Source organism: Paramormyrops kingsleyae, chromosome 14 (assembly GCF_048594095.1).
Source record: "Paramormyrops kingsleyae isolate MSU_618 chromosome 14, PKINGS_0.4, whole genome shotgun sequence".
NCBI lineage: Eukaryota > Metazoa > Chordata > Actinopteri > Osteoglossiformes > Mormyridae > Paramormyrops > Paramormyrops kingsleyae.
Window position 1 is genome coordinate 17,712,908 of NC_132810.1, and position 21,808 is coordinate 17,734,715.

The window sequence follows — 21,808 nt, forward strand, 5'->3', positions numbered from 1 at the left end:
AATACATTTTGCCTTTGTGCTATTTTTTGCCCGAATTAAGAGCTTCTGGGAAATTCGTGAGGAAATCTGGTGATTATATTTTATTTTTGTCTCAGCGGTTGTATGTTTCTGTGCATCCATGGGAAGGGGGGTGGGGGGGGCCGTGCTGGTGGTGGGGGGTGGGATGCTTTCACAGGTGTTGGCTACTGAGGAGGTCAAGGGCTGAGCTCCGACCTTGGAAAGTTCACATCAATTAGGGAGTCCTGCAGTCGGGCACCTTCTCGCCAGACGGTAATGGGGGGGGTACGAGCAGCAGGGTACAGTATCTCTATAATCCCACATCCAGGCCGGTCTCCTCCAGCAGAGGGGGGCCCATGTTTCCCCCGTGCTCTACAGCACTGCGATGGCAGATGCGTGTCCCAAATAAACACACACACACACACACACACACACACACACACACACACATTTGTATTCATATCTTTGTGGGGACTCTCCATTCATTTCTATGGGCAAAACCCTATTCCCAACAATGATAACCTTAACCCTGGCCCAGCCCTAACCTTAACCACAAGTAAGCATTTTTAGTTTTTTGATTGCAGTCACAGATTTTTATAAAATTGAGTTTCCCCTATTGACACCATGAAAATTTGGTCCCCACAATGTAATATGAACATAATCCACAAACACACACACACCGAGCATTATGAGTCTGATTCTGATAAATAGTACTGATATATATCAAAACATGGCTAAATGTGATTTCTGTCTAAGACCAGGCCTGTTTTTCACCCGAGGTCACTTAAAAGCCATGTTTAGCTGACCCCTTGTATTCTCCCGTAGACGATCCCGGTGAAAGCTTTTTTGATTACTGTGAGTAAACAGTATTCCTGGGCACACGCCTGTCAGTACTCTGTGGTATTTTGCTTTATGGCTTTTAAGGGGCTTCGCCGCCAGGGGAAGTTCACGCACGTGCCACTCGCTTCCTCCACATTATACGGACGTTTGTTTGTTTTCCGATTTCCCCCCCACTCGCGGTTTCACAAGGCCCCCGGCACCTGAAGCTAAGGGACAGGCACCGCCAGATAAGCCATGAATCACCGGCAATGTGCTGCCATTTGCCGGTTCAGTAAACAGGTAATCACATTCTCCTCACTAGTTAGGGCCTGACTTTCACACACAGACTGCGTATGTGCTGGTACGCCCACTAGGGCTGCTGCTCCAGGTCGTAACGAATAAAAAAAACGCTCAGTTGTACGCCAAGCTTCTTCCCCCAGCAGAAGCCCTGTAGAACTGCCACGGACGGAAGGATTTGCCCTAAGCCACGGCCTACCAGGGAAGTAAAAAACAACCTTTTCCTGATAAATTCACCCAGTAAACACATGGCATGTAACAGGATGAGAAACAAACAGGCACCACCCCTTAATGACATTGGGGGCGGGGCTAAGATTGAGGGCGGGGCTAAGAGGATCCAGGGCAAGGTAACCTGCATTGTATGAACATATTTGAATTCTCCTTAATAGCAAAACACCACAGGAAACCTAGGAGGCACACGCCAGGCACACGCCTGATCCATGCCATGCTCTTTAAGGTCGTAGCTTTCCCTCACCTGTTACAAACACATGCCCCCCCCCCCTTTTAAAGCCTACTATTTCCACAGCTCTGGAATTTTTTCAGAACCCCCCCAGGCTGCTAGGCGTGTCACCATGATGACCGTGTGTGTGTGCGCCACGGCATGTGCATGCACGTGATGGTGAAGGGCGGGGGGCTTCACCCCTGGCGGCTGGGCGCACACGTGGGAGACAGCCATGCTAGAGTGTGGGATTAATCACGGAGGGGCCCTGAACACGCGTGTGCCTGGGACAGATCATCTCCCGAATGGCAACACGCAAGCAAAGAAACGACCTTCAGGAAATCATTCCTTTTTTCCCTCTTTTTGGGTTGGGTCTCTCTCTCCTCTCTCTGTCTCCCACTGCGAGAGGGGGGCTCTGGAGTCCCACCCCAACCTCACCCCTCCATTTGGTGTGCCACAGACTGCCAGCCAGACAGGGTGGGGAAGGGAGGCGTGACCATCCCTCTCGTTCGGGACTCAAACCGGGCTGGGCCACGTTTCAGGCTTAACACCGGCTATCCTCTTAAGACTTTAAAAAAAGCAGAAACCCAGTTAAATCTCCTCAGACTGCTGGCCTCTCCACACACACACGCAGACACGCTCAGCTCGCTGCCCTCAGGCTCCAAACGCTCGGCGAAGGTAAATTTCCTGACGTGTGCCAAACCAGCTGCTGTCCCTCCAGCCGACGCTGACCCGGCCGTAAGAGAGACCCCGCTTATACATGCCGAAGGGTTATTTTTATTGACGTCTCTTGGCTGTGCCCCCCCAGGCTGTGCAGCCTCTCGCCTCCGTGTGACGGCGGCTGAAGGTGATTATCTGCGGCTGCGGAGGCAGACCGCGTTTTAATCAGTCGGCTTCTGTTTACCCCACCCCACAGCATTCGCGGGCCTAATCGAATCCTTGCCGGTATTTTCCAGCGCTCTCCACCACTGTCATCCCCGGCGGGACGGCCTACTCCCCCCACCCCACTGCTGACGGCTCTGGTGGGGATGCTGGTGTCAAAATTGCTGGTTCGTGGCTGGCAGAGAAACAAAAGGCCGCTCGTCTTGAGCCGCGAGAGCCGGGAACGGAGGAGAATGTCGCGCGCCGCATGGGGATTCTAAAATTATACATAATCGCACGCGATTCTCGGCGAAAAAACGGGAGCAGCTTCCGGCCTTGATTCTCCCGCAGGTGGGGGGGGGGGTGATAGAGGCAGAGGCAGGATTCTGCTGACGTGCTCCTCGGCCGGCCCATATCTACACAGGAGGATCTTGCGATCTGGCCCTCTGGGAGGACGCCTCCGTCAATGGCCGCCCACTTGTGTGTCCGCCTTGCTGACGGTGAAGGGGGGGTGAGTTATGAGGTGGGGAAAAAGAGAGCAGGCGATGGAGTATAACCGCCAATGGTGGGGGATCTTGCCGAGTTTTCATCACCCCCCCCCCCCCTCTCTGGGAAAGATGAGAAATGGTAAATGAGACGTGAACCTTCGTGGTATGAACCTTCTCTGAGGCTGCCTGAGGGTTCATCAAAAGGTTCTCCCTAACGTCAATCCTTCTCACAATCCGATTGGCTGTTTTCTGGCCCCGCCCCTTGGGTGTTTTCGCGGGCATGGCCTCATTCAGAGGATGACCCTTCCTGGTGCCTGTTTGAATCCTCTGTGGACAGCGACCACCATGGACCAGCTTAGGACCCCTGTGGCAGATTATGTCACACGCTACCCTGCTTAGCAGGTGACTAACTATCACATACACCGGTGATATTTTTTCAGTCCTTTTTTATTTTTATCTGGAGAGTACTTAATGCAGCCTCCATACTGGCTAATTACCATGATGCTGCAGAAGGCGGCGGGGGACGGGGGGGTTTAATCCTCCTTCACTGGTGTTGGGCCTACAGAGGTGTTTTGGGCAGGGTCTATGGCTTGGCGCCAAAGGGAGCGGAAATGGAAGCCTTTTTGAGTCAAGCAGCGTCCCGGAACAGCAGTTGGCGTCATTGTGGGGTGTGCGGCAAGGACACGGGGCAGGAGGGGACAATAATGTATAAACCAAATATTAAGAGTACATAAACCTAGTAAACAGACCTTTGGTATGTGTGTAGACCACCCACATTACAAGTCATATATAGATATAAAATAAAATGCTATCATTGTGGCGATAAGCTAACGCTTTTATCAAATACAAGCAAATGGACCTTTTATTAAGACAAATCAGGTTAAGTTGATGCCTCAAGGTTCCTCCTTCCCCTTTGATAGCTGTAGGTTTACATATGTGCACCTTTATGACCTTTCTTTCAGTTGCCTGTAGGTCTGGTTGTCCAGTTGTTAACTGACTTCCTCTATTGCCAACGGTTGGGGCCGTAGACCCCGTGAATCAGCCATACTGCGCTCCACCGTGAAACCGTGGTCCAGGAAAAGACCTCAAAGGGGGGTCTGGGTCTCCATCCCTCCTCAGAACCAGGGCTTAGCGAGAGGGCGGAGCCTAGGAGGTGGCAGACACTTCCTGTGTGCCAGGAGTCTCGGACCACGTTCTGGTATCGCGCCATTTCAGAGCACAGGCTCACCACTGCTCCAGACTGGGGGGGGGGGGCATCGACTGGCACAGAAAAAGCCCGTTGATTTATACGTGTCTTTTCTATGCTGTCGAGGAGAATGAAGTGTGGGGCTCCTCGACCCGACAGCCGCGGATGTGCACGTCGCGCGCCGTCCTCAGTGACGTCCCTCCGCTCCTAGATGGAATATCGACCCACGGAAAAATGGAAAAGAGAGATCAGCTTCTCTGCCTTCCAACAAAACTGAGAGAACACCCCCTCCCCCCCCCCACCCCAGCACAGATCCTGCCCTCCCCACTCTGGATTTTAAAGGCACAGTGTGAAATCGGCATCTCCCTGATACTCTCAGAAGCGTTTCGGTTTGGGAGAGCAAGCGTCACCTTTTGTATCCCAGTGAAGCTTTGATCTCAGCAGCACCGCATCAGAACCGAAAGTGCGTAGACTTACAGACGTTTATTTTCTATTGATGCTAAAACTGCAGCCCTTTGGAGTGGCTGCGTTACCCCCCATTAAAAAGATCTCTTACAGATCCTCAGTGTACTGCAGATCAGATATTTACATTCGGGCATAAATTCACATTCTTGATGGAAATATAAATAGAAAACGAAATACAAGGCTGTACTTTGAGGGTAGAGGATCAACTCTGTAGATGTGTAAGTATTTCCAGTTCCCGAGCATGCTGGAGACTCATTGGAGATGCTCAGGGAAACTAAATGACACAACTGCATCTAGTGTGTCATTTCGCGGTGAGTAACACCACAGTGCTGCTCGCGACCCAGAATGCCTCTCTTCCAAGAATCCCTCCCTCCTGCAAAGCAATTGTTGATTTTTGGCTGGCAATCACGGTGGGTTTAATCAGTCTTTTCACACTTCATTGAGAATTTATAGTCCCCCCTTAAAAAAAACATTGTTTCTGAATATTATCAGCTGAAAACAGCATAACAGCTAATTATACATGCAAGGTAATTCTGGAAGCTTCTCGCGGTCCTGCAGCAGATGTAGAGACGGACAGGGAATGTAGACAAACACCTTCTGCGGCATGCCACTGTTGTAATGGGGGTAATTAAACATCTCAGGTCCGAGTCTAAATGGAATTACGGACGTACTGACCAGAGCTGTGACTATCCGTAGCGCTGTCCCCGAACAGGCATTTTTTCGGGGGGTGTTAGTAGTGACAGGGAAGCACAGAGTGAGTGCATCATCGCATCATCACGCACTACCAGCTCCGGGCTCTGACAGGCGCAGTCAGACACGCATTTGCACGCAGTCCAGTGCCCGTCTGCCTCTGAACATATGAGTATGCCGGACGAGCGCCGCTAGCTGGGGCGGCTAGCATTTAGCACTGAAGGTGAACCCTCAGCCCTGTAGGTAGGACTGGGCAATTACCGCTACAGGATGTCACTGTTTATAAAAGGCACAAAAAAGTAACCGTCAGCGTTTAGTGCTGAGCTGCACAATATGAATGTACTTTAATAACACATTGGGGTAAATGTGCTGTGGTCCCTGTCTTCTTTGTTTATACACAGTAGCTTGTTTTTTTTTTTTTTTAAAAGATGGTGTCATACGTCACATTGGCGGCATCGCAATGTCCCGGGCGGAGGAGCCACCGTGGAATATTGCGTCAGTTCCCCTCCCGGCTGAGATCACGCGGTCCTGCGTAGAGCGAGGGGGGGGGGCTGGGGTAAATGAAACCAGAGGGTGCGACGGTGCCAGAGGCAGGGATGTGTCAGTTTGTGGCGCCGTCATGCTTAAAATTAGCCCTGAGCCGCAAAAACCGCAGTGAGTGAGAGGCACGGGGGGGGAGGGGGGGGGCATAGGGAGCGGGGAGACAGAGGCAGAGAGTGGCAGCGGCGTGAACAAACATGTGACCTGGCCACGGACACATGTAAAGATAAACTCGCATTGGTGGCCCAGGAAATAGGGGCTTATTAATCACCTGCGACGGAGCGCTTTACTAACACGACAAACATGTGTGATTATCCTGCATCTCGTGAATATTCAACATCAGGGACTCTGTGTACAGCGCTGCTAAGCACAAAAACAGGCCCGCCAACATGAAATTGCAGGCATTTTCCAGCAATCGTCAAATGTATCATGAACACGGTCTCAGTCGTTGTGGTGTGTGATGGGGGGGTCATATGAATACAGGAAGCTGTGTCAGAAATCGAAACTGTTAATGTCCCACGAGTAAAACTATGTAGGCATACATGTATTTTTTTACCAGAAGGATTCTCCTTTCATGGTATAAAACAGAAGGACATTAGGGTGAAATCAGATATTGTGGATAGAATAAGGTACTAGGAGCTACTATTTAATCCTTAAATTAGAAAAGATATTTCAATAACCGAATGACTAAAAAAAGAAATGAAATGTAAGTCTTAGATCCCCCTGTCTTAGATCTGGCCTAATTCAAACGTCATTTGCGTCTGTGATTTGATCCCGGACGTTTATTAGACCCTAAGAGCACTAGTGACTGTGAGTACAACGGCGTCCACTCAGTCACACGGGATGGGAATCGTGTTGCCGTGTTTCATGCCACAGCGCTGCTCTGGAGGAAATAAAGCCTTCACTGGAGAGTTAAAAAATGAGGTCAGGACAAAGGGCCGCCCTTTGTCTGGGCTGAAAGCGCACTCTGCCACTCTCAAGGGCATGTCTATCAAAAGCTCGCCTCGCAAAAGGACACGATGGAACATTCAGGCAGCAAAAATATCACAGTCGCCTTCCACACGTTGATAAAAGATGTTAATTCAAGGTGCCTCAGAACAACAGCCATCGCCAGTATTTTATTTATGGGACACAACCTACGGAAAGAGGAATGACGGATTGCTGCACGGCGGCTGGGCTATTAGCACGTTAGCGTCGTGCTAACCCAAGGATGTGCCACCATCCCAAGAGCCGTAGAGCTCACGTGTGCTGGACCGAGACGTGACGGGAAAAAGAAAAAAGAACGGAGAGAGGAGAGCCCGGGTGATCTGTTAGGGAATCGGGATCGGGAAAGGAGGACGACAGAACGAGGAGAATGGGACCACGGACGCAGGAGGGACGTCTCTGGGAGTGTGACAGGGGACAGAGGCGGCATCAGGAAACTGGGGCGATTCCACACGCGCCGCACCTGGGCGGCTCGCCCTGTTGCTGGGAGTGCTGACTTGGCACTACAACCCCCCCACATCCCACCACCCCATCCTCTGGCCACCCCCGCTCTTCTCATACAGCCGCAGTTGAAAAACTTGCCCTCGCTCTCAACGCTCTCTCTGCTAAAATGCCACCCCTCTACCTAGTATTAGTACGATCCGCTCACCCCTCTGCAGCCCTTCAATGGTTGTCTCTGGGTTGTATGTCTTAGTAATCTGCCACAATTTCCACTATCTGAATGAATGGGGGGGGGGGGGGGTTGACAGGGAGGGTTAGGATCAAGGTGTCTCTGCCTGAGATTATTGGCTCGACGTCAGTGAGGTTTCACTGATGTGATGGCATCTGTCTGTCCTGACCCATGAGGGGCGGGGCCCACTAGCCCCTGGGGCTAAGAATCCGCCTCGGTCCTCGATTGGCGTATCGGAGAAACAGTTTGCGCAGAACAGCGGGCTGCCCCACCTGGTGTTCTGGCTGTCAGTCAGACCCTCGTTAGCATGCGCCCTTGAAAATCCCGTGGCTCTCTGAATGCGACGTTCGGTGCAACCTGGCGACGGGAGACATCGTGACGGGAGACCAAGCGTTGGCGGGATTATTGCCGGCGAGGCGTGACACCCTCCCTGTCGCTTATTTCAGCGATTATCGGTTCACCTTAGCCCCGCCCACTGCGGAAGGCCGAGCAGGATGCGATTATGGCTTTGGGTCCTACTGCCGGTCATTTGACCCTACGGTATCGGCCGTGCAAATCACCTGCTAGCAGGTAGCTGTCGATGTCCCTTTTTATCTCGCCTGTCTGTCTTTTTTTATTAACAGGTGTAATTTAATTTTTATTAACAGGTGTTTTAAGACAGGGAAAATCCCTGGGGCATGCTGAATTTGTTTTGTACAGATTCTTGAAAGGTCGTGTTAAGAAACTCAGCTTTTACTCCCCCCCACCATGAGATAATATAGGTCTATTAATGCAACACATCATGAGAAACAAGGAAATAAAACGCATCCATTTTTCCCCAAAACACGCCCCATTAGCCGCTGTCTGCAGAGGCCAGAACAGGCTATATATTATGTTTACCGTAGGGTAGAAGACTGCAGGAGTTCTCAGCAGAGAAATAATCCTGCGTAATCGTGAGGATCCTTCCTCACGAACCGGGATTAGCTCTGTCTGAATGTGACACGTCGCCGAGCCTCACAGAGGCCTAAACACTGCAGGCTTTTATTATTATTTCAGAATAGAACAAACGCTTTGACACGGCTAAGGAGCACGATCGACAGTCTGGATGGTTCCTTACTTGCCAGAGGTTTGTGTTATCGTTTGTCTAGATGGAACAAAAAGAAATACACAAAATTGGTATAAAAAAATAAAAAAACGGATGGCATGAAAGCAGAGTTTTCATTTACTGACAAAGGCGCGGGAGCCTCAAAGACACGCGGATCGATCCTGGCTGTGTACGTACCGCCAAGGCTGGTGTCTCTACTCCCCCACCTTACCAACGTGAGTTAGAAGATTACAGGACTGACTGACCAGTATCCCATCCAGGCCCTCCCAAAACCCTGCACCAGATAAGCAGAGCGAGGATGGATGGATGGATGGAGCTATTCTAGGATTTTTCAAGGTGTGGGTCATGCAGAGGGGTCAATCCATGATATGTTTTGAATCGGTGAGTGACAAAGGAAGGTGCACTATGGGGGCCAATCAGTTTTCAGCTGGGGCCAGTTCCCCTGTGACTCCGCCCCTGTATACGCCCCCTGATGGATGGACTCTGAAAAGGACGACCACGCGCCAGAGCCTCCGTTACAGTTATGATGTGCATCATTGGGGCTTCAAACAGAAAACAAAAGGGCATCATACATACATTTCTCAGCTTAAACTCACATCTGACATGAAAATAAGGCTAACTGAATCTGTAATGAGCGCATTACGGATGGATGGTGCCTGTGATCTAACACCCCCCCCAAGGCATGTTGAGCTGTCATACACTTTTCAAAGAAAGCTCATTGTTTTCTTTTTAAGAAAAGCCTGTAATAATGCAGAAGCTGCACGTTCAAGTTTTTAGAAATAAAAATTAACAGCTCTCCCTTTTTTTTAGTCTACAGAATAACCCAGAAAATACCTGAAAATACGTTTTTCAGAATACAAAAGGTGGGATATGTTTTCAGGGGGGCGGGACGCAGCCCCGCAGCCATGAGCGGTGGTGAGGAGCTGGCGGGCTGTCTTTTAACAGTGCTCGTGATGATGGGGCCAAATGAGGCGTGGAAAAATGGGGTGGGGGGGTTGGGGGAGGCGGGGTAAACTGGTTAGTGATAATCCCCACCCCCCGGTAACGCTCAGAGACCCCTGCCCCAACAGACCCCCAGGTCCTGCAGTCTACTGCAGGGCCAATTACCCATTAGGGACTGTAATATCGGCCCAATATTGTTTCTGTGTGTGACGGAGACGCCGCGATGATCAAAACCGACAAGCTCGATCTGGGGCCAGGCGCAGACCCCCCCCCTCCATGATGAATAATGCATTCCTGCGCTCTAATCATGCCCGCTATCGTCCAGGACTCCCTCCTCGTCGCCACAGCCACCCAGGCCCGCTCTCGCTCACCCTCCTTGCAGGCCACGCTAGGAGCACTGTCTCCGGAATGTTCCAGACGCCGAGCGGCGGAGGTTTAAAAGCCCCTCGTGGGGGTTCTCGAGAATGGGGCTGATGACGCTCATGGCTCCCCGCCCCCCCCCCCCCCCCCTACGCGCCGGAGCCGGGAGGGAGACGGGAGATGAAAAGCACACAGCTACCGATCCTCCATTACAGACACCGGGTCACCGGATCCAGGGAGGCTGTTCATTCCGGAGCGGCGGAAGGCAGGAGGGCGGGTCACTTCATTAAAGGCGGAGCCTCTGGGTTGAGCCAGTCGGGACCAGTGGCTCTGACAATTCGGAATACCTGTTCACGATGAACGCCCCCCACTGCACCCCGGGTACTGCCCCCCCCCACCCCCTGGGTTTTATCAGCGATCCGCAGACGAAAATATAACTTATGCAAATTCCCGTTTCTGACACGGCTTGATTGTGACGATGAAAGCGCAGGTGAAGGTTTTCCCAGGTGATTAATGCATCCCCTGACTTGTTATGCTACAAGGTGAGCACACGCATTAATCTCTCCCCCCCCACCCCTCTGCCAGCCCCTCCTCCCCCACCAGCTCTGCACACGCCACATTCCCACTACGGGCCCGTTCCAAAGTTCAGATAGATTTTTAATTGGCCCGCCGCAAGGAAATAGATTACCTCCGTGGCGAGAGGTAAAAGACGGGGCTTCTCCGGTTCAGTGGCGATGTAACACCACCCGCCCCCACCCCCGTTCTCCGCTGTCTTTCGTTTCCGGGGAGGGGCCGGCATGCTCCTGAAGGACGCCTCCTTCTTTCCAAGCTACCCCGCCGTTTTAGACGCTCGGCATCGATCGTCACCATGTCCCATCGGACCCTCCGCACGCACTGGCGCATATCGACTCATTCATCCACATTTATAGTCTTTTTGTGCCATTGACCATTGTTTTTTCTCCTGTTTTTTCTTTTTTTTTTTGAGTTTGCAGAAATGCTATGCAATTGCAGCTAAAGACCCGAAACTAGCTAAATTAAAACAGAAAAAGAATCTTTTGGGGGACTGTAAGCCAGGACAATCTACAGCTTACAGAAGCTTCTCTTCTGCAGTAGCAGGATACACCTTAGGTGGCCCAAACTTTTAACTGAACAGATACTACAGGGAGAATAGACTTCGGACATGATGACAAATTATGGAGCCCGTTTACTTTCTTGTTGTGTTCATTTTCACATCAGACCATGTGACTCAGGAATACGAAATTTGGGGAAGCTGCCCCTCCCCCCTCAGGAGCTCCCCATCTTCGTCACCCCCCTCCCTCCCCGACGCAGCGCCTGTGACAGACGCCTGGGTGGGAATTCACAATCTGATACCTCCTGCCTGCTAGTGCCCCCTCCCTCCCCAACAGGCCTCGAATTAGCACTCCTCCGTCGGCCTGGGTCACGTGAAGGAACCCCCCCCCCCCCCTTCCCGCATGCCCTGGTGCATTGCCTTACCCTGGCAGCCTGAATAATAGCCACATTTGGAAATCCCACGCGAGTCATTATTTTCGATTCACTGGATCACCGATCAGTCGGGTCGTGCCACTTAAATATTCAAAACAGCCACCCCCTCCTACTCCCCCCATCCCTTCCTGAGGCAAGGCTGGCGATACATCTGAAGACGGTCTAAAAATGAATGTCCAGTTAATTCCAGGACTCTCAGACTTCAGAGCTAAATGACAATAATCCATACATTTAGGTATTTAAAATCTGGGGCATAATTGTAGTTAATTATGTCTGTTACTGTTGTCAAAAGTGCAGAGGTTTGTATTAGATTGCAATGATAACAGGCGACTCGAAACGCCCATCCACCCAACAACAATAAACACATGAGCAAATGCTTGGCATTCTGGGAAACGAGGACAGCCACGGTGCTGGTGGAGGTGCGGTGGCACAATGAGGAAATGGGGGGGGGGGGTCAGCGTCCACGGGTCATGGTTTCGAAGGATCTGGCCCACCGAGGAAGCCTGGGAGGGGTGTGATAAACACCCACCGTGATGATGATGGTGGAGGCGAGGGCAAAGGAGGCCGCTAAGCCGGTCACAGTATGAGCTAGACAGGTCTGTCCCTCCCCCACTGGCCCATAATCCAATCAAGTCTCGCGGGCATGAAGTGCATGTCGGACCAGTGCAGCGCGGTCAATGGCAACTTCTGCTGCGGAAGCCGCGCGGCAGCTGTCCAAGGCCCTCACGTCACGGGGGATTAGGAAGCTGACTAGGATGGATCCCTGTGATGCCTGTCAGCTTCGACCGCGCCGTTTATCCCACGAGGCCGAAACAGACCCCGATCCTTGATGGTTTTCGAGGCCAGCTCACATAGCGGACTCGTTAGCTGTAACCCTCTGAAACGTCGGCGTCTAAAAAATGCCCGTCTGTTTAAAAACCACATGCTCATGTCCCCATAGACCAGTCAACCATCATGGGCATATCCAGAGTTCCCAACACATCCACTTCAACACAAACAACTCATATCCTCCTTTCAATTCTCACTGTTATCATCCCAGAAATGCATGCGACTAATACCCTGTCTAAATAAAATTGTTGGTACTGCAGGAATGGCATGATGTTAATTAGCATAATCATCATTTGGTCCAGACAGCGTGTGTCTGGACTGTTTCTGCAAAAAAAAAAAAAAACCTGCTTCAATTCCATTCTTATAGGTATGGTGGGAAAATCGGTCTCCCTACACTGGTGCCACCACACAAAGCGCATCTGAAATACAGACAATTGTACAATTAAACAATCAAACCAAGACCGGGGTGGATACTAGATAACTATGAGACACATGCGAGCAACACGACACAACTGGCCAAACTTCAGAAAGAGGAGTGTTAAAGTCATCATCATATTGAGGAAACCTTTAAAAAGAGAAAGATTGAGAGAGAGGGAGACAGCGGGAGAGAGAGGGAGGGAGGGAGGAAGAGTGGTTTGAAATACACACTTTTTAGCACGTCGACCCCCACAAGCAGACACACTTCCGGCTTTTTCCGTCTATTTTGATTCCCGAAGGTGCATTCGCTTCGTTATTCTATTTTCCTACACACGACCCAGAAAAGGTCCAGAACGATGGGGGGGTGTTACGGATCCGCCTTTGACTGCAAGCAGCTGGGCTGCTCTGAAAACCCCCCCCCCCCTCACCCTCACTGCAACCACCCCCCCACCCCCACTCACAGGGGTCTGCAGTGGTCCTGAATTATGCTCCTGACCCCAGTGCTATACACCCGGAGTGGCGCTGCCTGGACCAGCGTCAGAGCCCGTGAGGGGGGAATGGGTTAAGGTGGGGGGAGGGGCGGTCTGGGTTGGGAGTGCTCCAACCTGTCCAGAAACAGCAGTGCCAGAACATTAACCCCGTCACGGTCGCTCAGCGCCGCGCCAAGTGCCAGCCTGTCCGCCGCGGGACACGACGGGCCGGACCTCCACGGCTCAGGACCTCCACTGACAGCTCCCCCTGTCCTATGCTGAGAGCCCGGTTTTGCAGGGGCCTCTGGGGTTTCCTGTCCCCGACTGAGAGACTCACGGGAGCCACAGACGCATCTGCACCCAGATTACCCACGATGCCACGGCGCGGTCCGTGCAATTTTGACAAACAGACCCAGTCAGAGTCACGGGACAACATGAATCAGCGGCACCGTCCGAATAGTGGAAAGACATTTCTGAAACATTACCAAACACACGGCACAACGGCACAAAAGAAGCATTTTCACGGAAAAGTAGAAAGACACACCCACCATGTAGATTAAAACTTAGCAAGTGAACTGTACAGATATGCATCACCAAAAACAACACTTATACAATAAATGATGCAAAATTTTAAGTGACAGTACCCAGTAACATCAGCCGCAAAATGATTAGAATACAGCATTGTTTTACAATCATTAGCAACACTTTTTACATGATGTGTTTGTATATTTAAGATCATCTAAGTGCTTATCTAAAGTTTATCTAACTCATGCAAGTTTGCAAGTCAATCTCACCCAGACTATAACATGCCTGCCAGACAAGCAGAACCTGACGCGGAAACACAAAACGCAGGAGAATCATTTCCCTGAGGTCTCTTCAAATGCTCTGTGTTTTCACTTTTTCATCGTTTTTCCCTGTTCAGATTGTCAAACAACAGCGCGGTGCAGAGTCTGTGCTGCAAAAGTCCAAACAGGCAGAAGTGTCCGGACTCTCGTCCATCCACATGCTGCCAAAACACCCCCTAAGGCTCAGCTCAGGATCAGCACAGTCTGAACCTCAGGGTCTGAGGGCAGAAGGTAGGGGCTTCGCTGCCCAGCTGGCACCTAACGGACAGTTTGTGACAAAAGACACCGTGAAACAAAAACCCAAGGAGTTTAACATGCAACCCCCCCCCCCCCCCCCCCGAGAGTCCGGAGTCGGAGAGGAGGCACTAATGAGCGCACCCGTTTGAGGCGACCTGGCAGGACGTGACACGTTTCACCGAGAGGGGGAACTTCACTGACGCGAGCGACGGCAGCGTGGACCCCCAGCGTAACTCCCCAGCACCTCCCGGCGGATCCCGCTCCTCCAGCGCGCGTGCCAGCCTCCAGTGCCACCCCCCCACTCTCTCCCACACTCCCATTCTCCATCCGTGCCTTCCATTTTGAGAAACGCCTCCCCAGCCATGTAAATAAAGCCCGCTCCGCGCTCACCTCACCAGGAAGCGGCCACGGAGCGGCAGGAAGTAGACGGCCAGCGATACGGCGGGCGGAAGCGGCCGCGTCCCTGCAAACTTTCCGCCTGGAAGTCTCCTCTCCGCTCCCAAGCGCGTCGCCAACTTCTCCTCTGCTCATGTATGCTAATTACTTTTTTTTTTCCTCTCTCCCCGACTTGCAAGACGGAAGGAGAGGGAGGAGGATGGGGGGGTGGGAGGGGGGGGGGGCGCAGGGGGAGTGGAGATAATGGTTCAAGGCAACCGACCAATAGGCCTGAGGAGCGAGGAGAAAAGCAACAGGGGCCAGACCAATGAGCTGCAGCGGCGGGCGGGCGGGGAGGGCAGGCGGCAGGTGGGGAGGGCCTGAGCGTGCGCCGCATGCACTAGCTCCCCCCCTTCCCCACCGCCCCCCCCCCCCCCACCACTGCCAGTCAGACCCAGGCACCAGGGCCGAGCGGGAGGCGAGCGTCTGACTTACCCTGCCGCCCTGCGCGTGTCCTCAGTCGGCCATCCGGGGACGCTGGCGGACGGCGGACTACGGAGAGGGAGAGCAAACAAACCAACAAACGAATAAAAAAATAAAAAAGGAGAAAGCTCCGTGGAAAGCCTCAGTGCTCGGTGCCAGTGGTGAGGGAAGCTGAGGCGGGCTGGGAATGCATTTCCTCTTCGCTGTCCTGGGCTGAATTTGCTCCTCTCTCCGTCGCTGTCTCTCTCTCTCTCCCTCCCTTGCTCGCTCTCTCACTCACTCGCCTCCCTCTCTCTCTTTCTCTCTCTCGCTCTCTCTCTACACCTTCTCTACATTTATTCCAGGCTGCAGACAGTCTGCTCCCAGCATCTGCGTTTCCCGCGGGCCCTCAGGTCTCCAGAGCGGCGGATGCGTGGCGTGTGCAGAGCTGTATTCAATCTAGTATCCGGGAATCACAAAAAGCAGCCTCCTCTGCCGAATCGCATCGCGACAAAAAGAGAAAGACGGCAGAGGGGTCTCAGCCAGCGCCGCATCAATGCTGGCGTCCAGGCAGGGTGCGGAGCCCCATTAAAACACTCAGCTAGCACACAAAGAGGAATATTCCCGAACCTGTGCCCCCAGGCTGTGTCAATTAGCGCATCTTTTCGCGGCGGCTGTGAATCCTGGCGAGGCTGCAGGAGCTGTGAAGTGGCGAGATAACTGACTTAGGAGGCCTGCATCAATGCACGGAAAGCGTTTGCCAGGGCCGTAATGAGGTGAGATTTCACCCAGCAAAGAAAAGAGGAATAATGTGCCCATTTATTACATGGCAATGGTTATCTCCATGCGGTCTTCATTTTGGAGAACACCCAGGACATGCATGCGTGTGCGCGCACACACACACACACACACACACAGACACACAACCACACTCAGACACAGACACACACACACACACACACACACTCTTTCTATATGTCTCTAACTTCAAAGTCCAGTATTTCCAGTGCTAACATGCAAATTTCAAAAGCCATCTCTTTGCTCCACAATCAAATTGGAAATTAGTGAGAAATTAATTTCTTAAAGAACAAGGCTGCTAATTAACTTGTGGCAATAGGCCTCATGTGCACGTCCCGGGGTACAGAGGGCGAGACCGTGCGCGAACCTAGCGAACCGAGGCACAAGGCTGCGCAGACGCATACACTGATTTCCGGAAGCTTCAGTTCGGTGCGAACAAAACAAAACTGGCTCTGTACACAAAAGAGGCAAATTAATTTTTAATTAAATACTTCAATAACTAGAATCACTTAAAACATCCATTCCCCAAAGAGCATGCTTTAGATTTGAAGAACTCTTCATGGTGAATCTCCGTGTCTGTCCTACATACAATTAAAATGATGCGGCGGCAGTGTGTCTAACTGAAGAATGATGTGTTCATCTTCAGACATGCCAGCAGAAGTGATGCGATAAATGTTACAGTCTTCCTGGGCATCTGGGGACCCTGAATGGAAACAATATTGCTCATTTCGACTCTGCGTGCAGATAAATTCATGACAGGAAGGTTAAAAAAGAGGTTTAGGAGGTTAAAAAAGAAACAAAAACAAATGAATGTCCAGAGTCGTATGCTGTCCTTTTGCAGAAGATCAGCTCTACTTGCCTGATTTCTTAACCCCTGATTAGATTTGCGTTAAAATACACATGGAGGAATCGGGGAATAGAGTGGGGGAACCCAGCCCTCCGATTAAGGAACGACCCGGACGCGGTGAGCGAGAGAGTGGCGAGCGTGCCACACACGGGCTACGGAACACGGCGCCCACACCAAGCCGTTTTATTCATAGACAGGAAGCAATTATTCATGTGAGCATATGTTTAATTATCACATAGAAGCTCTCCCTGTGCTATTTGACTGGATGTGGGCTTCATTAGCCTTAGTAGAGCAAGTCGTCCCCTCCCTGCCCGTGCTCCAGCGAGGAGAGGCGCAGGACTAGCAGTAATTGCCGGCGGTGGACAGATCCCGGTGCTGAAGAGGGAGCCCAGTAACTGGCGCGGAGCTGCGGAGAGGGAGAAAGAGGAGGAGAATAGGGGAGGTGTGTGCGCATATGTGTGTGTGTGTGTGTGTCAGGATCTGCTGTCAGCCTGGTATAGAAATGCAGGGCAGCTCACAGACTGTGTGTGATTCCCTCTCTAATCACATTAATGGGATTAATCAGTGCTATATACATATAAAGATGCGTTTTTTGACTGCAGTCACATGTCAGAGCGGCTGAGGCCAGCGGGGGGCGGCATCGGCGTGTGACGGTGACAAGCCCTCGCAGGAGTATCCCCTGGTACCAGGCCAGAAAAGCAGGTCACATCCTAGAGAGAAAGTCCCGGAACGCCAGCCCTGATTAGCCCGGGTGGCCGGAAAGCTCCCGCGGAAAAAGCCGGATTTCCGGGCCGGACAGATCCCTCGGCATGGTGCGGGGTGAATGGATCCCCCCCGGCACACTGAACGGGACATGGTGCGCCTGTGTTTACAAACACAGCGGCGGCGGCACGGTCCCTCTGCCACGCACCAATCATCGGCAGAGCCGCACGTTTACAGGAGTGGTGTGTCTGTCACGCTGTGAAGGAGACGCAGCTACGCATGAGGAACATGCTGAACTCCAGGGGGGGGCAGGACAGCAAGACACACACACACACAGACACACACACACACACACACACAGACACATATCATCACACACACTCTGCTGCACATACATCCCCTGCATCACTTCCTCTCTGCCGCGAGGCCCCCTGACTAATTGCCAGCCCGGTGCCCCCCCCCAGGAGATGGGGGTGGGGTGGGTATACTGTAACACAACCGCGCTCTTATACTGCCACAGCGCGCCTTCAGAGGAACCCCCCAGGTCTGAGAACAGAAAGACGATGAAGGAAGGACACCCACCTAGAGAGCAAGACAGGAATCAGGGCCACGTGGGCGTGGGGGAGGTCGATGAGGGCCACGGCGGGCGAGCTGGGGGAGCTGTTAGCAGCCCCCACCCGTAATAAGTGACGGGACCATTGTAGCAGGATAACTAACCACAGGGATCAGCTTCACCTCCGCCAGCATCCTCCACCCCGAATTCCCCCACCTGACACCCCCCCATGCCATCTCCAAACCCATGGCATATGACCTTCTGTTAAACAGATAAAAAATGTGCTTATCAGTCATGCAAATGAGGCTGAATTCATTTTCCACAACAGATGGCCTCATAGATAATGATGATGGAAGAGAGCAAATTAAATGTCTCTCGCACGGTGGCCATGGCAACCGGGCGCACAGTAATATCAATAATAAGCACGCTGCATAATAAGGCTGTCAGTCCCGCCAATCGGAGCTCAGGCCGCCTGGTGGGTGCGCTCCCGCCCCCACGCCCCGCCCCGTCGCTGGGGTAACGTCGTGGTTGCCGCGGACATCGCCCCGTACTCCCTTGGATATTACGATAATTACAGTAATCCGCCTCGCGCTGCGTATTTGGGCAGATGACACAACAAGGAGAGTGGCAGCGGGGTCAAGGAGGGGGGAGCAGTGCCAGGAGGAGGGGCGCCAAGGGGGACAGCCACCCGGCTCAGGTGGGGGGCGTCGCTTTCATTTTAAACTGCCCTCCTTACTCCATCCATCTCTCCATACCTCCTCCAGCATCACAACCTGTCTGGCAGTACGTCGCTCCATCCCCTTCCTCTCTCCCGCTCTCTCTCTCTCCTTCTTTCTTCCCTCCATCGCAGTCCTTCCTCTCTCCCCTCCATGTCTATTGTGATGTGGGACATGGCGAGGTGGTGACTTCCCCCCCCTCCCAGTCCCACACTTAGGACCCCTGCAGGATGGGGGTGTGGGGGGGGGCCCTTATAGAATGAATCAGCAGCTGTCCACCTCTGGGTGCGATCTCATGGTGAGGCTCGCATGCTGTCTATTTGAAGGTGGGGCGGGGGACAACATTTCAGCACAGCCCCACTAATAAAAGCTGGATTAGGCAGCTTGGAGAGAGAGAGGCGGGGGGGGGCATGAGGTGGGGGGAGGGGGGTCTGTTTCGATGGATCCCTGCTGCCTCCTGGCTGGTTTGCTACCAGGGAATAAACAGACGGTATAACTCCCACTGAGTCCCCCCCCCCCCCCGTCCGCACTACACAGACCCCCCTCGGAAAAACCCCAACTGATCGCGATCATGTGGCTGCCCACCGTCCCGGTCCCGTTTCACCAAATCCCAAAAACACGACTCATGAGCAACACCGCTAATAAGCGTTGTGAAACCCGGTGTGCAGGGTGGGGGGGTTGTATTTTCGTACCCCCCCCCCCCCCCAAATGGGACAGGATTGAAGGCTACAGCGCTGCGTCCTACTTTAACTGCGCGCATAAATAATGCATCCTTGACCGGGACGTACGCGAGCCGGCGCCGAGCTTTTCCTCGGCTGCCCCCACCCCCCCACTAGTGCCGGCCAGCAGTGAAGCGGGGGGGTTTAAACCGGGAGCCAGACTGCGGCTGCTGCCGGACTGGATCGCGGCACTGCACCACTGCTGATTCTCCAGGACAGAGAAATGCATTCATCGCATTACGATAGCCGAGCTCACTTTGTTTCTCCGAGCAGGACCCCACCAGTGCATGAGCATCCTTATTTATCTGGGCAGATTGCTGCAATTAACCTTCGTTGGGGGGCTTTATTTTTTTTAGGTTGAATGGTGCGGAAGCGTGTGAGGAGGGAGAGAGAGAGAGAGATTCGCATCACTAGCTGTTCGGAGCAGCTCCGCGTCTTTCCGTGGCGCAGTGTGAGTCACACGGCAGCTCCGGCGCCCCGGCAGCTCCGGCGACTTGGCAGGTCTGGCGGCACCGTTGCTGCGTCAGAGAGCCGCAGTCGCTAACGGCAGCACCGGCATGGCCGCCGCACTCCTGCCACGCCGAGGGGGCCGCCGATGACGCCAGCGCCGCCTCTAGGGCCATTGGCCGCCGCATCGGATGTTCAGCCGACCAAGGAATGGTGAAGCGTGTGAGACGGGGTGGGGGGGGGGACAGAAATGGCAGGCTGCGATTATAGAGCTTTCCAGAAGGAGGAGGCTGCCTGGCCGGATAGCAAACCCCTCTGCCTGGCCGAGGACGAGAGGGCGGGTTGACACATCACCGGCATGAGCATTAATAAAGCTTAATAAATGTTCTTAACCTAATTACATTAACACAGATATTCCGGCTACATAAATAGCAATTTAGTCTAAAAATCGCGCTCGCTTTGAATGGTCAGCAGGCGGCATAGTGGTTAAATAATAACCCAGAAGATTTCCCTGGTGTAGCTTCCGAGATAAAGGTACTTTTTGTAACGCACCACTAGCTAAATGTGAAAATAAACCGTATGTTAAACCAAAAATATTTTCATAAATGATTTGTGAAAAAGGATCCCCCCCATGTGAGATATTTTCACCCGGTAATCACCCTCTGTCAACAATGTTCACTGTCATGCTTTGAGAAAGGCGCCGGGGGGGCGGTAGCCCCCGTCTCACACTGAACGTTTCCGGAACCTTCCCTCGGGGCAGAAGGGCACCCGGGACCCCAGGGGCACACAGCTGGATCGTTCATCACCTGGGCTGCCTGCAGATGTCCGTAGAAGGATGGGAAAAAGGGGAGGAATAGTGAACTCCCCTCTGGTCACGGTAATTAATTAGGGCTCGTGTGAAAAAGAAAAAAAATATAAGTCCGAAGGTGAACGTAGCATGTGACAGAGACCATGGGCGGGCGACGGAGGTTTTGCGGGGCAGCCAATCGGAGACCCGGGTCTCAGTGCCCCCGTTCTCGGTGAGGAGGGTGGCTAGAGAAGGAACGGACTCTTGGACCGGCCCGGTGGGTCGAGGAGGGATGAGAGCGAGCTCGTTTACATCTCTGCGGGGGGGTCTATTTACCACCTTCTCCCTCCGCTGGAGCAGAACCGGGGGCCCGCGAGGAGGCGTGAAAGCTCGGCTCGCTACCCACTGACACCGCCCCCCCCAAACCAGAGGAGGTGCTGCCAGAACAGGCAAGGGGCTGGGTGGGAAAAAAAATAGCCCACACGGCACACGGCGGCCAAGCATAAGCTGGCAGAGAACTTGGTCTGACAGAAGACCTGGCAGGAAGGACGCTGAGCGAGATGGAGGGGGTCTGGGCTCACCCTCATTATGGCCATTACAGCACCGCCAGAACGGGGACCCCCCCACTGCGCAGTCGTCTCTGCCGCCGCCCGACGCAGCACGCCAGACACCCCGTTACCAGTGTCGCTGGCTGGCCCTGTCGAGAGGCCGAGCGAACGGGGGCAGGTTGTCCTCCTGTCCACCTGGCCGCCCCCACGATTATAAGCGTCTCTCTCTGTGCCCCTAATTTCTGTGCGGACCAGCCAAGAACCCGTCACAGTCCGGTACAGGAGCTCAAACACAAAGCCACCTGGTGCATTTACAACAGGAAGCAGATCACAGATGCTCAGATCCAACCTCCTCTGCAGGACACTGAACACAGAGGGTCATGACCGGGTCCGTGTTTCAATTCCGGGTCCTAAATTACGACCAGAGTACTGGAACAGGCAGGCCGGAGATCCGGAACGCCGGGCCATTGGCTGATCTCGTCCCCCCAAAGCAGGGACATTTTCCAAATGTTTACAGCAATTCTGGGAGCTTCCCGAGAAGCGGAGCCCCAGCACCAGAGGAGTGTGGGGTCATGCGGATGTTACTTCTCGCTGAGCTGGAACGGTCCCGGGCAGCTAATGCCGGGGGGGGGGGAGCATGCCCGGCAGGACGCCGTGACCCGTGATTGATGTCCCAGCCGTGGGCCGCCGTGCCAGCATAAAGACGTCGGCCTGGAACGTGGCCTTGGAGCC

At 53.2% G+C, this 21,808-nt stretch overlaps 2 protein-coding genes across 14 annotated transcripts in view; one reads left to right on the top strand and one right to left on the bottom strand.

The window, feature by feature from the left end:
- Positions 1–15,412, bottom strand: part of myt1lb (myelin transcription factor 1-like, b) — a 77,825-nt gene extending 62,413 nt beyond the window's left edge. For 4 of the 13 annotated variants that reach the window (XM_023807891.2, XM_023807916.2, XM_072698730.1 and 1 more), the window contains exon 1: positions 14,993–15,409. The gene's annotated coding sequence lies outside the window, so the exon portion shown is untranslated. Of the gene's footprint in view, positions 1–14,512; positions 14,659–14,992 lie in introns of those variants that run through there. The other 9 variants (XM_023807873.2, XM_023807865.2, XM_072698731.1 and 6 more) reach the window with 5 other exon arrangements.
- The window catches only part of trappc12 (trafficking protein particle complex subunit 12), a 91,387-nt gene that overhangs the window by 1,813 nt on the left and 67,766 nt on the right, over positions 1–21,808 (top strand). The gene's annotated exons all lie outside the window — the stretch shown is intronic.